The sequence below is a fragment of the Dipodomys merriami genome, unplaced genomic scaffold (assembly GCF_024711535.1).
Source record: "Dipodomys merriami isolate MVZ:Mamm:240054 unplaced genomic scaffold, mDipMer1.0.p SCAF_236, whole genome shotgun sequence".
NCBI classification, from domain to species: domain Eukaryota; kingdom Metazoa; phylum Chordata; class Mammalia; order Rodentia; family Heteromyidae; genus Dipodomys; species Dipodomys merriami.
Genome location: NW_027203782.1, coordinates 1,465,174 through 1,479,985, shown reverse-complemented (window position 1 = coordinate 1,479,985; position 14,812 = coordinate 1,465,174). Strand labels below are relative to the sequence as shown.

The 14,812-nt window shown below is 38.8% G+C and overlaps 1 long non-coding RNA gene across 8 annotated transcripts in view; it reads left to right on the top strand.

Moving 5' to 3' along the window:
* Window positions 1–1,201: 1,201 nt before the first annotated feature.
* The window catches only part of LOC138835397 (uncharacterized), a 47,025-nt gene continuing 33,414 nt past the window's right edge, over window positions 1,202–14,812 (top strand). For 6 of the 8 annotated variants that reach the window (XR_011374587.1, XR_011374582.1, XR_011374581.1 and 3 more), the window contains exon 1: window positions 1,202–1,375. This is a non-coding gene — a long non-coding RNA (uncharacterized lncRNA). Of the gene's footprint in view, window positions 1,376–2,895; window positions 2,951–14,275; window positions 14,378–14,812 lie in introns of all 8 variants that reach the window. The other 2 variants (XR_011374586.1, XR_011374583.1) reach the window with 2 other exon arrangements.

Below are 14,812 nucleotides of genomic sequence, written 5' to 3'. Positions count from 1 at the left end.
GGAATGGATTATATAGCTCTTTCAAAATAGTCTGACACTAGAACATTGAGGAAGTAATTAGGTTGGCAAAAGATTAGAGATTTCCCTGATATTATTGCTTCCATAGTGTGTAGTTCAATTTTAGGAAAATGTATTGAACATCTATAACATCTCTTCTAAATTTATGATTATAGGCTCGTAAACGTAGAATTAGGTGCATTAACTAATAGTTTTAATTAGGTGACAATCAAAGGACAAGGGAAAATTTTGGAAGGAACTTGGAAATAGTACTGAGGAGAAATGAAACAAAATATTATTAAAATGAGTTTTAAGAGTTTTCTTGAGCATAGTCTGACCTTGCTGTGGAATTTTCTTGAGAGCTATTTGCCTACTTTATGGATATCCACCAATGTGCAGCCATGGGTAAGGTTTTGAGGATAGATGTGTTTGAAATGGGATACATGAAGAAAAGTCTAACTACAGGACTATTAACACCATCTCTTATTTGTATACGCATCCTATGTGCCTTCTATATGTAACACCTAGGATATTATAGTAGTGAAATAATTCAGTGAGACTGTAAGAATTTCTTGTATGCCAGAAAAGTTCTACACTGAAATTGGCTTTGTCTTCTAGAGTAGTGTAGACAATAGTTTTCACTCATAATTTCTTTTGGGGGGGAGGAGAGGGTCCGGTCATGGGACCTGAACTCTGGGCCTGGACGCTGTCCCTCAACTCTTCAGCTCAAGGCTACTGCTCTACCACTTGAGCCACAGTGCCACTTCCGGCTTTTTTCTTTTTGCTTATGTGGTGCTGAGGAATCGAACACAGGGCCTCATGAATGCAAGGCAAGTGCTCTACCACTGAGCCACCTTCCCAGCCCCTTCACTCATAATTTCTTTGAGGTTGATTTTAATTCAAGTTTCATTAATCCGTCATTCTAAAAGGAAGGATTTTCTTTCTTCAATTGAGATATGTCACAGTGCTCTAATTTACTTGGTTTTTTATTAACTTGTGAAGAAAGAGGGCAAACAAATGTTTCAATATTAGTTTCAATAGTTAAACATTATTAAACTGGTTGCATTAATTTACATTCATTAATAGCAAATGCTTTTATTGCAAGCCATGCATTTTCTAATTAGGAATCTGAGGTTAATATGTTACTTAGGACTTAGGTAGGGATTTTAAATTTTATTAACTGCTTAATTCATCCTATTCTCTGGCTACAGTTGCCTTTCAAAGGTTTAGAACCAGAAGCTGTGACTGTTTTCTATGGAGGGACACTAGTCACTCACCTACTTAGAACGTCGAATAGAACTGTTTTCTATTGTGGTTGGAACAGTGTTGGCCTTTGATGCTGACATTACTGTGACCTTTGGAAATCATGTTAAGTGAGGTAAGGCAAGAACAAAAAAGCAAATGCTGCATAATCTCACTCGTGGTAGGACTTAAATGTTCAGAAATTGAGAATAGAACAGTGATTTTATAAGAAATAGAAGTTAGGAATGGGAATGGAGAGATGGAAAAATATTGCTCCGTATGTAGAGAGTTATAATTCAGTAGAAGTAACTTGTAGTGTTCATGGTAGACTGACTACGGAAATATATACATGTTTCCAAAAGAGCAATGAGAGGAGTTTGATTGCTTTAACAGAAAGAAAGTATAACTATTTGAGGATATAGGGTTACTCTCATTGTTGGCATACAGAAAAGCCACGGAATTTTGAGGGTTAATTTATATACCTTTCCATTTTGCCAAAGTTTCAGATCAGCTCGAATAACTTGAGGGTGGAGTCTAGGGGATTATTTAAATACAAGATCATGTCATCTACTAAGAGGAAGAGTTTTTCTATTTAGATCCCCTTAAAGTTTGCATCTTGTTTTATTGTTCTAGCTAGGTATTCTAATATTATACTGAAGAGGAATGGAGAGAGTGGACAGTCTGTCTCCTTCCTGAAATTTGAGGAAATGGCTTTACTTTTGCCATTAAGTATAATACTAGTTATAGTATAAGTTATAATGTAAGTTTGTCATACACAGCTTTTCTTATATTGAGGAATGTTCATTCCATGGATTCCTAGTTTCTGCAGAGCTTTCTTAATAAAGTGGTGTTGGATCTTGTCAAATCTTTTTTCTGCATCTATTGAGATTACTATGTAATTCTTATCCTTGCTCCTGTTGATGTGATGTATTACATTTATTGTTTTGTGTATATTGAACCAACTTTGCATCCATGGAATGAATCCTGTTTGATCATAGTGTATGATTTTTTTGATGAATTGTTGAAGTTGATTGGCCAGGATTTTGTAGTTTTGCATTAATGGTCATCTGAGAAATGGGTCTTGAGTTCTGTTTCTTTGATGATTCCCTGTCTGTTTTGAGGATGAGGGTTGTGCAGGCTTCCTAGAATGAGATTAGTAGTGAACTTTCATTTGCATTGAAGAGTTGGAGTAGTATCAATTGAGTTCTGCTTCAAAGGCCTTGTAGAATTCAGCTGTGAATGCATCTAGTCCTGGACTTTTCTCTTACTCTCCAGTTTTGAATTTATTTATTTTTAACATCCTGCAGCATGGAGAGCTGCTGCTGCCATGCCGCAGAGGGTGGGGCCACCTCTGGCTCTGTTTACTCTGTGAAGAAAGTTGCCCTGCCTTGGATGGTCCTTCCCCCATCTGGAAAGGTCAACTTTCCCCAGTATGGAGCTGAGTGCCAGTGGTTGGGTTGCTTTGCACTGTTGAATGGCTCAGCAGTGTCTAATTCTAAGGCCTGAGGTATCTACTGGCTGCCCTGGCTCCGTCTTTGCCAATATGAAAGATGACATTCTTCTGGGATGATAGGGGAAGAGCTACCTTCCAAACTCTGTTTTGTGAGAAGGAATGGGAATGCCTTTTTGGGTACTTACCTTCCCTTGGTTTTTCAGGCTATCTGTGATCTGCGTCCATCTGTGGTCAGCAGGATGAAGATTTTTGCTCCTGGTAAATTCAGACTGGTAGTGAATAGAAGCTGCTTGCACTCTGTTTCTGTCACCTTTTCCTCAGGCTCGGTCTACTGTTATGTTGGCAGCCACAGCCACTGCCACCTCGGTCACTGGTGTATGCTCAAATCTGCCTCCTTAAACAGGCTGCCTGAAATTTTCCTCTCTGGCCAAACTCTCTGTACTATGATGGCTCACTTGGGTGACTCTGAGCCTTGGATTTTTCACTGGAACACTAAAACTGGTTTCTTCATGATATCTCAGTTAGCTCCTAGGTGCGCCTCTGCAATCTTTGAAGTCCAAATTTTTTTTTAATTTTTTTATTGTGAAAATACTGTACAGAGGGGTTACAATTACATGGGTAAGATAGTGAGTACATTTCTTATCAATCATTGTAGCCTCCTCCTTTGTTTACCTTTCCCATCCATACCCATCCTCTCTCTCCCCCCAATTCTCCCCCCCCCAAGTTGTAAAGTTCGTTTTCTACATGACAACTTGTACTTCTCATTGTTGCAACAGGTCCACCTGTATCCTTATTTAAACAACTTGTTTTTCCCCTTCCCCTCCACAAACTATACCGACATCAAATACAGTGAAAGCAGGGTTTATACTGTGGGGGAGGGACATACAAAGCAACAAAGAAATAATCTTATATATGCATTAGAAACAAATGGATGAAAGAAAAAAACATTAAAATACATATCTAAGGGTTCATTTTCCTCACATCATATTATCTGACCTTTTCTGCTTCACTCATACATATACTAGATATTACAAATAAGGGAAACCATGGGACCTATGTTTTTTTGGGCTTGGCTTACTTCACTTAATATAAGTTTTTTCCAAGTCTTTCCATTTCCTAACAAATGGGGCAATGCCATTCTTTCCGATGGAGGCATAGAATTCCATTGTGTATATATACCACATTTTCTTGATCCATTCCTCTGCTGAGGGGCATCTGGGTTGGTTCCATATCTTAGCTATGGTAAATAATGTTGCAATAAACATAGTTGTGCTGGTAGCTTTAGTGTGGTCTTGTTTGTGAGCATTTGGGTAAATGCCCAAATGTGGGATTGCTGGGTCATAGGGGAGCTCTATGTGAAGTCTTTTGAGGAACCTCCATACTGCTTTTCAAAGTGGTTGAACAAGCTTACACTCCCACCAACAATGCAGTATGGTTCGCTTCTGTCCACATCCCCTCTAGCATCTGTTGTTGTTAGAGTTCTTGATTTTTGCCATTTTAACTGGAGTGAGGAGAAAACCAGCAAGACCACAAAAAAGGCCAAGACACTGCACCCAAACTGAGAATCCAAGAACCATAGGAAGAACCCAGTTTTTGCAGCCCCCAAGAAGGTGGATAACATGGCAGGAACTCCCAAATACCTCTCAGTCCTATCTATCAACATTAACGGACTTAACGATCCAATTAAGTGACATAGACTGTCTAGTTGGATTAAAAAACAAGATCCTTCTATCTGCTGCCTTCAGGAGTCACATCTTGCCCATAAAAACAAACACATTTTCAATGTTAAAGGCTGGAGAAAAATCTACCAAGCAAACGGCCCCCATAAACAGGCGGGAGTTGCAATCCTAATATCAGATAAAATAGACTTAAAATTAAAATTTGTGAGAAGAGATAAAGAAGGTTGCCACATACTAATTAAGGGATCTCTCCTTCAGGAGGATATTACAATTTTAAATATCTATATGCCAAACAACGGAGCACCCAAATTTATCCAAGAAACACTACTTTCCCTCAAATCCCACATAGATCCAAAGACATTAATTGTTGGGGATTTTAACACACCACTCTCCTCACTAGATAGATCAACTTGGCAAACACTCAACAGAGAAACCACAGATCTAAACAACTGCATAGATCAACTAGATTTAACAGACATCTAACAAATATTTCACCCAACCGCATCAGAATACACGTTTTTCTCAGCAGCACATGGAACGTTTTCTAAAATAGACCACATTTTAGGCTACAAAGCAAACTTGTCTAAATTCAGAAACATTGAAGTTATTCCTTGCATTCTCTCAGACCACAAGGGAATAAAATTAGAACTCAACACCAAAAGCCACCAAAGAAAGTCCGGTAACACATGGATGTTGAACAACACACTGCTGAATCATGAGTGGGTCATGGAAGAGATTAGAAAGGAAATTCACAGGTTAATGCTATTCAACAAAAATGAGCACACAAATTACCAGCTCTTCTGGGACACAGGAAAGGCAGTACTCAGAGGCAAGTTTATAGCTCTGAGTTCCTACATCAACAAATTGGAGAGATCTGAAACCAACAATTTAATGAGACATCTGAACCTCCTTGAAAAAGAGCAGCAAGATAATCCCCAATCCAGTAGACAGAAAGAAATAATTAAAATTAAATTAGAATTAAATGAATTAGAATCCAAAAAAACTATAGAAAGAATCAACAAAACAAAGAGTTGGTTCTTCAAAAAAATTAACAAAATTGAAGTCTAAACATTTTTTTTGATTAAAAAGCAACTTCAGGAGAAGATATAGATGTATGAATATATGTATATGTATATATGTGTGTATACATGTATATATGTATATATACACACATGTTTATGTATGTATGCACATATACACACGTTTATGCATGCATGTATATATGTATATAACATATATCCATGTATGTATAACATATATACATGTATATAACACATGCAACATATATGTAGATATACATACATACATAATATATAACATGTATATACATGCATATGTTGTATATGTATACATGTATATGTATATGTATGTATATATATGGAAGTGGTGCTGTAGCTCAAGTGGTAGAGTGCTATCCTTGAGCTGAAGAGCTGAGGGACAATGCCCAGGCCCAGAGTTCAAGCCCCACGACCGACCAAAAAAAAAAGAAAGAAAGTAAAAATGACTTGTACATTTACAGGACACTCACAGTCTGCAGTTTATGTTTATATATATCGAAATCCCCTTCTGAGAATATAGTGAAAGAACCAAGATATGGGAATTTAGTTTTCTTCTTTCTTCTGTTAGATAATATAGTAGCTTTCAAGTCTCTTACAGTTCAGAATACTCTGAATAAGTGAGAGAACATCTAAAGATAAAAATTACTAGAATGAAAGCAACTGGTTTTTCAATGTGTGTGTGTGTAAGTGTGTGTACTTGTGCACATAGTGGTGTGTATCATGCATTAAGCATGTTAGAAAGTACAGACATAGCTGGTGCTTGGACAGCAAGCCTTCTGACCTCTGAAATAACAGTGTTGCTGTGTTCGTTCACCTGACAAACTTCCTTCTGTTTGGTTTAAGAATAAGCACCTTGCTAGATTCGTTTAGGTCTTTCCATGTCACCTAGCTGTTTCATTTGTATCACTGGCTAAATGTCACGCTGAGCTGCTGAAACCTGCCTGTGTTGCATTACATTCTGTACCCTTTCATTCCATATACCTAGTTTATAAGTGGTTAGTAAATTTCAGGTACTACTGATTCATTCTGTGCAGCCAGAGGTGAAAAGTTTAAACTCTGGAATCTTTGTGAAATAGATGGTCATTCAAAAGGCAGTTTTAAATCTTTTATGCAAAGCTAAAAGATTAAGCCATTACTAGAATAGCATAAAATTGATAAAGGACCTCCCCAAACTGTAGTAAATAGCTTTTTCACTGTTTTATGATATAGGCGACTCTGAGTTCCTGTGTGTAGCCTGTGCTGACCTGGTAGATAGGTAAACATTTATTACTGGGTTTTTTTTCAGTTCCAATTAGGATGAAGAGACATTGATCTGTTAAGTTTATCTTAACCTGTCAAGTCTCCAGCTGACAAAGATATATCTGGATGGAAACTCTTTCCTCTGTTTATGTGAAGTTCTCACTTTGCATATTCTATAAACCAATACAGTCAACCCTATGTCACTTAGTTCCTGTTTCTTCTCTTTTTATTTTTATTTTTATTTTATTTTATTTGAGAACATACTGTACAGAGGGGCTACAATTACATGGGCAGGATAATGCATACATTTCTTACCAAGCATTGCAGCCTCCTCCTTTGTTTACCCTTCACCTCCCTTCCCCGCCTCCCCCCTCCCCCCACCCAATTATACCCCCCTCCCCCCACCCAATTATACCCCCCTCCCCCCCCACACCGACATTGTAAAGCTGGTTTTGACATGACATTTTGTACTTCTCATTGTTGCAACAGGTCCACCTGAATCCTTAAACGACTTGTTTGTCCCCATCTCCTCCACATGTTATACTGACATCAAATATAGTGAAAGCGGGGGTTACACTGTGGGGGAGGGACATACAAAGCAACAAAGAAATAATCTTATAAATGCGTTAGAAACACATGCATGAAAGAAACGAAAACATTAAAATACATATTTAAGGGTTCATTTTCCTAACATCACATTATCTGACCTTTTCCGCTTGACTCATACCTATACTAGATATTGCAAATAAGGGAAACCATGGGACCTATGCTTCTTTGGGCCTGGCTTACTTCACTTAATATAATTTTTTCCAAACCTTTCAATTTCCTAACAAATGGGGAAATGTCATTCTTTCTGATGGAGGCATAGAATTCCATTGTGTATATATACCACATTTTCTTGATCCATTCATCTACTGAGGGGCATCTGGGTTGGTTCCATAACTTAGCTATGGTAAATAATGCTGCAATAAACATAGTTGTGCTGGTAGCTTTAGTGTGGTCTTGTTTGTAAACATTTGGGTAAATGCCCAAAAGTGGGATTGCTGGATCATAGGGGAGATCTATGTGAAGTCTTTTGAGGAACCTCCATACTGCTTTCCAAAGTGGTTGAACAAGTTTACATTCCCACCAACAATGAAGTAAGGTTCCTTTCTGTCCACATCCCCTCCAGCATCTGTTGTTGTTAGAGTTCTTGATTTTTGCTGTTCTAACTGGAGTGAGGTGATATCTCAATGTTGTTTTGATTTGCATTTCTTTTATGGCTAGGGATGTTGAACATTTCTTCATGTGTCTATTGGCCATCCTTGTTTCTTCTTCAGAGAAGCTTCTCTTTAAGTCTTTCGCCCACTTATTTATTGGGCAGTTGTTTCTTTGAGGATTTGTTGTTGGGTGGTTTAATTATTTGAGTTCCAAGTATATTTTAGATATGAGACCCTTGTCCGTTGTATGGCTAGTAAAGATCTTCTCCCAAACGGTGGGCTTTCTATTGATCTTGCTAGCTATGTCATTTGCCCTGCAGAAGCTCTGCAACCGTATACAATCCCATTTGTCCAATCTTTCTTTGATTTGTTGTGCTTCCGGGTCTCTATTCAGAAAATTTCGGCCTGAGCCAAGGAGACCTAAGGTTTCTCCTATTCCATCCTGTAATGTTTTCAGAGTGTCTGCTTTGAGTTCAAGGTCTTTGATCCATTTGGAGTTGATTCTGGTGCAGGGTGATATATAAGGATCTAGCTTTAGTTTTCTACATGTAGTTAACCAATTTTGCCAGCACCATTTACTGAAGAGGCTGTCTTTCTTCCATTCTATTGTTTTAGCTTCCTTATCGAAGATTAGATGGCTATAGGTCTGTAGGTTCATTTCTGGGTTTTCAATTCTATTCCATTGGTCCTGAGGTCTGTTCTTATGCCAATACCAAGCTGTTTTGATTATTATGGCTTTATAGTAGAGTTTGAAATTTGGTATTGATATTCCTCCAGCAGTGTTCTTTCCGTTGAGGAGCGTTTTTGCTATTCGGGGTCTTTTATTGTTCCATATGAATTTTTGGATTGCCTCCTCTATTTCCTTGAAGAATGAGGGTGGAATTTTGATAGGTATCGCATTGAATTTGTAGATAGCCTTGGGAAGTATTGCCATTTTCACGATGTTAATCTTGCCAATCCAGGAGCATGGGAGGTTTTGCCATTTTTTAAGTTCTGTGTTGATTTCCTTTTTCAAGATTTTAAAGTTTTCATCATAGAGGTCCTTCACTTCTTTGGTTAAGTTAATTCCTAGGTATTTTATTTTTTGTGGGGCTATTACGAATGGAGTTGCTTTCCTAATTTCAGCCACACTTTTCTCATTGTTGGCATATAGAAAAGCCATTGATTTTGGGGGGTTAATTTTATAACCTGCTACTTTGCCAAAGTTTTGAATCAGCTTGAGTAATTTGGGAGTGGAGTCTATGGGATTCTTTAAATACAAGATCATGTCATATGCAAAGAGGGAGAGTTTTATTTCTTCTTTCCCTATTTGGATCCCCTTTATGTCTGCATCTTGTCTTATTGCTGTAGCTAGGCATTCTAATACTAGATTGAAGAGAAGTGGAGAGAGTGGGCATCCTTGTCTTGTTCCTGAGTTAAGAGGAAATGGCTTTAGTTTTTCACCATTGAGTATAATGCTGGCTGTAGGTTTGTCATATACAGCCTTTATTGTATTGAGGAATGTTCCATGGATTCCTAATTTTTCCAGAACCTTCATCATAAAGGGGTGTTGGATCTTGTCAAATGCTTTTTCTGCATCTATTGAGATAACCATGTGGTTCTTATTCTTGCTCCTGTTGATGTGATGAATAATATTAATTGATTTGCATATATTGAACCAGCTTTGCATCCCTGAAATGAATCCTGTTTGATCATGGTGTATGATTTTTTGGATGAATTGTTGAAGTCGATTGGCCAAAATTTTGTTGAGAAGTTTTGCATCAATGTTCATCAAAGAAATGGATCTATAGTTCTCTTTCTTTGATGAGTCCCTGCCTGGTTTTGGGATGAGGGTTATGATGGCTTCATAGAATGTGTTCGGTAGTGAGCTTTCTCTTTCAATTTCATTGAAGAGTTGGAGGAGTATTGGTGTGAGCTCTGCTTTGAAGGCCTTGTAAAATTCCGCTGTAAAACCATCTGGTCCTGGACTTTTCTTAGCTGGGAGGTCTCTTATTGCTGTTTCTATTTCAATGCTTGATATGGGCCTGTTAAGCTGGTTTAACTCATCTTGGTTTAGTTTTGGCATGTCAATATTTGCTAGGAAAAGGTCCATTTCTGTCAAGTTCTCAAACTTATTAGCATAAAGTTTTGAGAAGTATTCCCTTATAATGTTCTGAATCTTGGTTGTTTCCGTGGTGATGTTTCCATTCTCATCTCTGAGTTTATTAATTTGGGTGTGTTCTCTCCTTTTTCTGATAAGGTTTGCTAAGGGTCTATCAATTTTGTTAAGTTTTTCGAAGAACCAACTCTTTGTTTTGTTGATTCTTTCTATAGTTTTTTTGGATTCTAATTCATTTAATTCTGATTTAATTTTGATTATTTCTTTCCGTCTACTGGATTGGGGTTTATCTTGCTGCTCTTTTTCAAGGAGGTTTAGATGTGTCATTAAATTGTTAGTTTCCGATCTCTCCAATTTGTTGATGTAGGAGCTCAGAGCTATAAACTTGCCTCTGAGTACTGCCTTTGCTGTGTCCCAGAGGAGCTGGTAATTTGTGTGTTCATTTTTGTTGAATAGCATGAACATTTGAATTTCCTTTCTAATCTCTTCCATGACCCACTCATGATTCAGCAGTGTGTTGTTCAGCCTCCATGTGATACCGGACTTTCTTTGGTGGCTTTTGGTGTTGAGTTCTAATTTTATTCCCTTGTGGTCAGAGAGAATGCAAGGTATAACTTCAATGTTTCTGAATTTAGACAAGTTTGCTTTGTGGCCTAACATGTGATCTATTTTAGAAAACGTTCCATGTGCTGCTGAGAAGAACGTGTATTCTGATGCTGCTGGGTGAAATGTTCGGTAAATGTCTGTTAAGTCTAGTTGATCTATGCAGCTGTTTAGATCTGCGGTTTCTCTGTTGAGTTTTTGCCGAGTTGATCTATCTAGTGGGGAGAGTGGTGTGTTAAAATCCCCAACAATTAATGTCTTTGGATCTATATTGGATTTGAGGGAAAGTAGTGTTTCTTTGATAAATTTGGGTGCTCCATTGTTTGGCGAATAGATATTTAGAATTGTAATATCCTCCTGAAGGAGAGATCCTTTAATTAGTATGTAGCGACCTTCTTTATCTCTTCTCACGAATTTTAATTTGAAGTCTATTTTATCTGATATTAGGATTGCAACTCCCGCCTGTTTATGAGGGCCGTTTGCTTGGTAGATTTTGTTCCAGCCTTTAACCTTGAAAATGTGTTTGTTTTTACGGGCAAGATGTGACTCCTGCAGGCAGCAGATAGAAGGGTCTTGTTTTTTAATCCAACTAGACCGTCTATGTCGCTTAATTGGAGAGTTCAGTCCGTTAACGTGAAGAGATAGGACTGAGAGGTATTTGGGAGTTCCTGCCATGTTATCCACCTTCTTGTGGGCTGTGAAATCTGGGTTCTTCCTAAGGTTCTTGGATTCTCAGTTTGGGTGCAGTTTCTTGGCCTTTGTTGCGTTCTTGTTGGTTTTCTATGTGTAGGACATCTTTAAGAATCTTTTGCAGGGCTGGTTTGGTGGAGATGTATTGTTTCAATTTTTCTTTGCTATGGAAGGTTTTTATTTGGCCTTCAGTTATGAAGGAGAGTTTAGCTGGGTACAGTATTCTTGGTTGATAGTTGTTTGTTTTTAGGGCATGGCATACGTCATTCCAGGCTCTTCTTGCTTTGATTGTCTCTGCTGAGAAATCTGAGGTAATTCTAATTCGTTTCCCTTTATAGGTGATTAACCTTTTCTCCTTGACAGCTTTAAGGATCTTTTCCTTGGTCTGGGTTGATCCTGTGTGGATTATAATGTGACGGTGGGATGTCCTATTCTGGTCTGGTCTATTTGGGGTTCTAAAAGCTTCTTGTATCTGAATAGGCCTCTCTTTTTGTATGTTTGGGAAGTTCTCTGCTAGGATCCTGTTAAACAAATTTCCTAGACCATTAACTTCTGTTTCTAGGTGCTCCTCTACACCCATTATCCTTAGATTGGGCCTCCTGATGGTGTCTTCCAGGTGTTGGATAGACCTATCATATTTCTTGGACTTGTCTTGGATGGTTGTGTGTTCTTTCTCTATAATATCTAGGCTGTCTTCAATCCCTGAGATTCGATCTTGTGCATGGTCTAACCTGTTGTCAAGACTCTCTACTTTGTTTTTTATCTCTTTTCCTTCTAATTGGTCAGCTTTGATGGCTTCAAGTTCTTTGTTGAAGCTCTGTTTTAGGTCTTGTATGAATTTCTTTACTTCCTTAATTTGGTGTTCAGTGTTTGTTCTCAAATCACTTAGTTGATTGGTTATGGTTTCTTTGGACTCCCATTCCTTCTGTTGGGTTCCATTCAGCATTCCCTTTGTGGTCTCCCTGACTTCCTTCAGCTCTTTGTTAATGGATTCCATGAATGTCTTTAGTGATCTTTGTGTATTCTCTACCTGGTCTCTTAATTCGTGAATTACTCTTTGATTAGTTTCCTCCCTTCTGTGGGATTCCTGCAGTTCTCTTTGAGTGTTCTCTGCCTGCTCACGCCATTCCTCCCTTTCTCTTTGAGTATTCTCAAGTTGTTCACGCAAATCCTGTATCAGTTTTTGAGAAGCTTCCTCACGCTTATGATATTCCTGTATAATCTTCTGGGATGCCTCCTCTCTCTCCCTATCACGCTCATACAGAGTCCTTTGTACATTGTCAAACTTCTCATTTATCATGTTTGCTCTTAGTGTTTGTAGAGCTATTTGGGAACTCTCCTCTGGATTATTCTTTATCTGTTCTAATCCCTGATTATCAAGGTTGGGAATTGAGATACCCGAATTTGCCATTTTTCTTGTGTTTTTCCGGCTTACTCGGCCCATTTGAGATAAAGATTGCACCAGTTTTGTGCTAGAACACTATCTTAAGGCAACCATCAACCAAAGTTTGCATTTGTACAGTCAATAGTCTACAGATACAATCTAGTTCAACAGATACATCTATTCAACATCAAACGACTATATGTTAAAGGACTTCGAACCGCAGAAAAGAATTTGGAAAACCAGAAATTATTAGGATTAGGGAGAGATGTGGGTAAAAAATAGGAATAGATTGTGGGGAGGCACAGGGAGAGTTAACTATGTCCTAATCACAGTGCAGGAAATGAGTTGGGTAGGAAGCAAGTAGAGAGAGAGAGAAAAAGAAGAGACGGAAAGGGGAATAAAGAGAGACTAGAAAAAGAATAGAAATGTAAAAATTAATGTTATTATAGAGGTTAAAAGACCGTCTATTTAGAGAGGAATGTGAATATGTTCAGAGAAGGGGAGGGACATAGAGGAGTTGTGAAAAGCTTTAAGGATGGGAACGGGAGAAGAATATATCAGAAGTTCAGTAGAGCTAGATAAAAAACAAAAAGATAATTAAGAAAGAAAGAAAAAGAGAAAGAAGACAAGAAAAGAAAGGAAAACTCTTATTCACGTATTCCTAAAATAAAAATTATAAGATGAGAAAAAAAAAAAGGTTACTGGAAAACAATTATTTTTTCAGAAGAGGCAAAGATTAAAGATTAATAAAAGTTTTAGAAGGGAAAAAAATTTATATATATATATATATATATATATATATGGTAACAAAAAACAAAAAACAAGCAAAAAAAAAAGAAAAGAAGAAGAAGAAGAAAAAAAGAAAAAAGAAAGAAAAAGAAAAAAAAAAGAAAAAGAAAAAGAAAAAAAAGTCTTTTGATTTTTTTTTTTGGGGGGGGAGGAGTGGGAAGAATCCTGTATCTCCCTTTTGTCTGCAACCAGTCTCTTGTTGGAGTCTCTGGTCAGCTTGAGGTCCTGTGGCTTGATTGGTTTCTTAAGTCGGTTGGTTGGAAGAGGCAGAAAAATGCTCTGCTTTACCCAAGATTTTGAGATCCCCCTCCCAGGTTAGTTTTCTGGGAGGGTGGTCTGCTTTGAGAGTCACAAAAGAGGGGGATGTGGTGATGAGGCTAGGTTCTGGGTAGAGTTGAGGCCTTTCAATATACAGTAGCTTTTCCCTGGGGCTATTTTGTGATAAAGCTCACAGCGCCCAGCCTGGAGCCATTCTCAGGGTTTCTGTTTTTCAATTGATTGTCGAGGCTGCTAGAGGGAGGGGCAGCCTCTGGCTCTGGTTACCCAGTGAAGCAAGGCACTCCGATGGCTGGAGCCTGAGCTGGGTGACTTTTCCCTGGATGGAGCTGAGTCTGGCAGGTCACTTCGCCATTAAGTTCTTGTGACCTGCTAAATGACTCATTTTATTCCAAGGCCTGAGGTGGAGCTAGCAGCTCCTCCGAACTTTGTCGGTATCCAAGATGCAGATCACCGGTGCTGGGGGGGGAGGGGTGGCCTTCCCTCCTCTGCTCCCTGAGGAGTGAGGATGTCGGGCTTGTACTCACGCCGAGTCTTGGATCCTGGGTCGTCTCTGGTCTGCAAACAGCAGGATGAAGATGTTCGCTCCTTGTCGGTTCTTGTTGGTGTTGAGTAGAATCCGCTCGTCCGCTGCGTCTGGCTCCTTCGTCCCCGACTCTCTGTGTCTCAGGTATGTCTCCGTGGCGGTGGTCGCCGCCGCCGCGGCGCCACCGCCGGAGCGGCAGCTGCTGCGTTTCCTTGGTGCCGCGGCCCTGCCGCCGGAGCGGCAGCTGCTGCGTTTCCTTGGTTTCCCCTCTCTTGTCTAACTCTCTGTCCTGTGATGACACACTTGGTGTGATTCTCTGGCTTAGGACTGTTCACTGGAACTCTAAAACTCCTTTCTATGCGAGAGCTTGTTCAGATTCCAGCTTCTCCTCCGCCATCTTCCCTTAACATCTCTCTTTAAATCTTTAGCCCACTTATTTATTGGACAGTTGTTTCTTTGAAGATTTTTTGTTGGGGGACAATCCCCCTTTTTAAAATCTTTTACTTGAAAAAATCTGTGAAATGTTGGTAGAATTTGCAACATTCTAATATAGGCTGATAATAGTTTTGATTATAAACA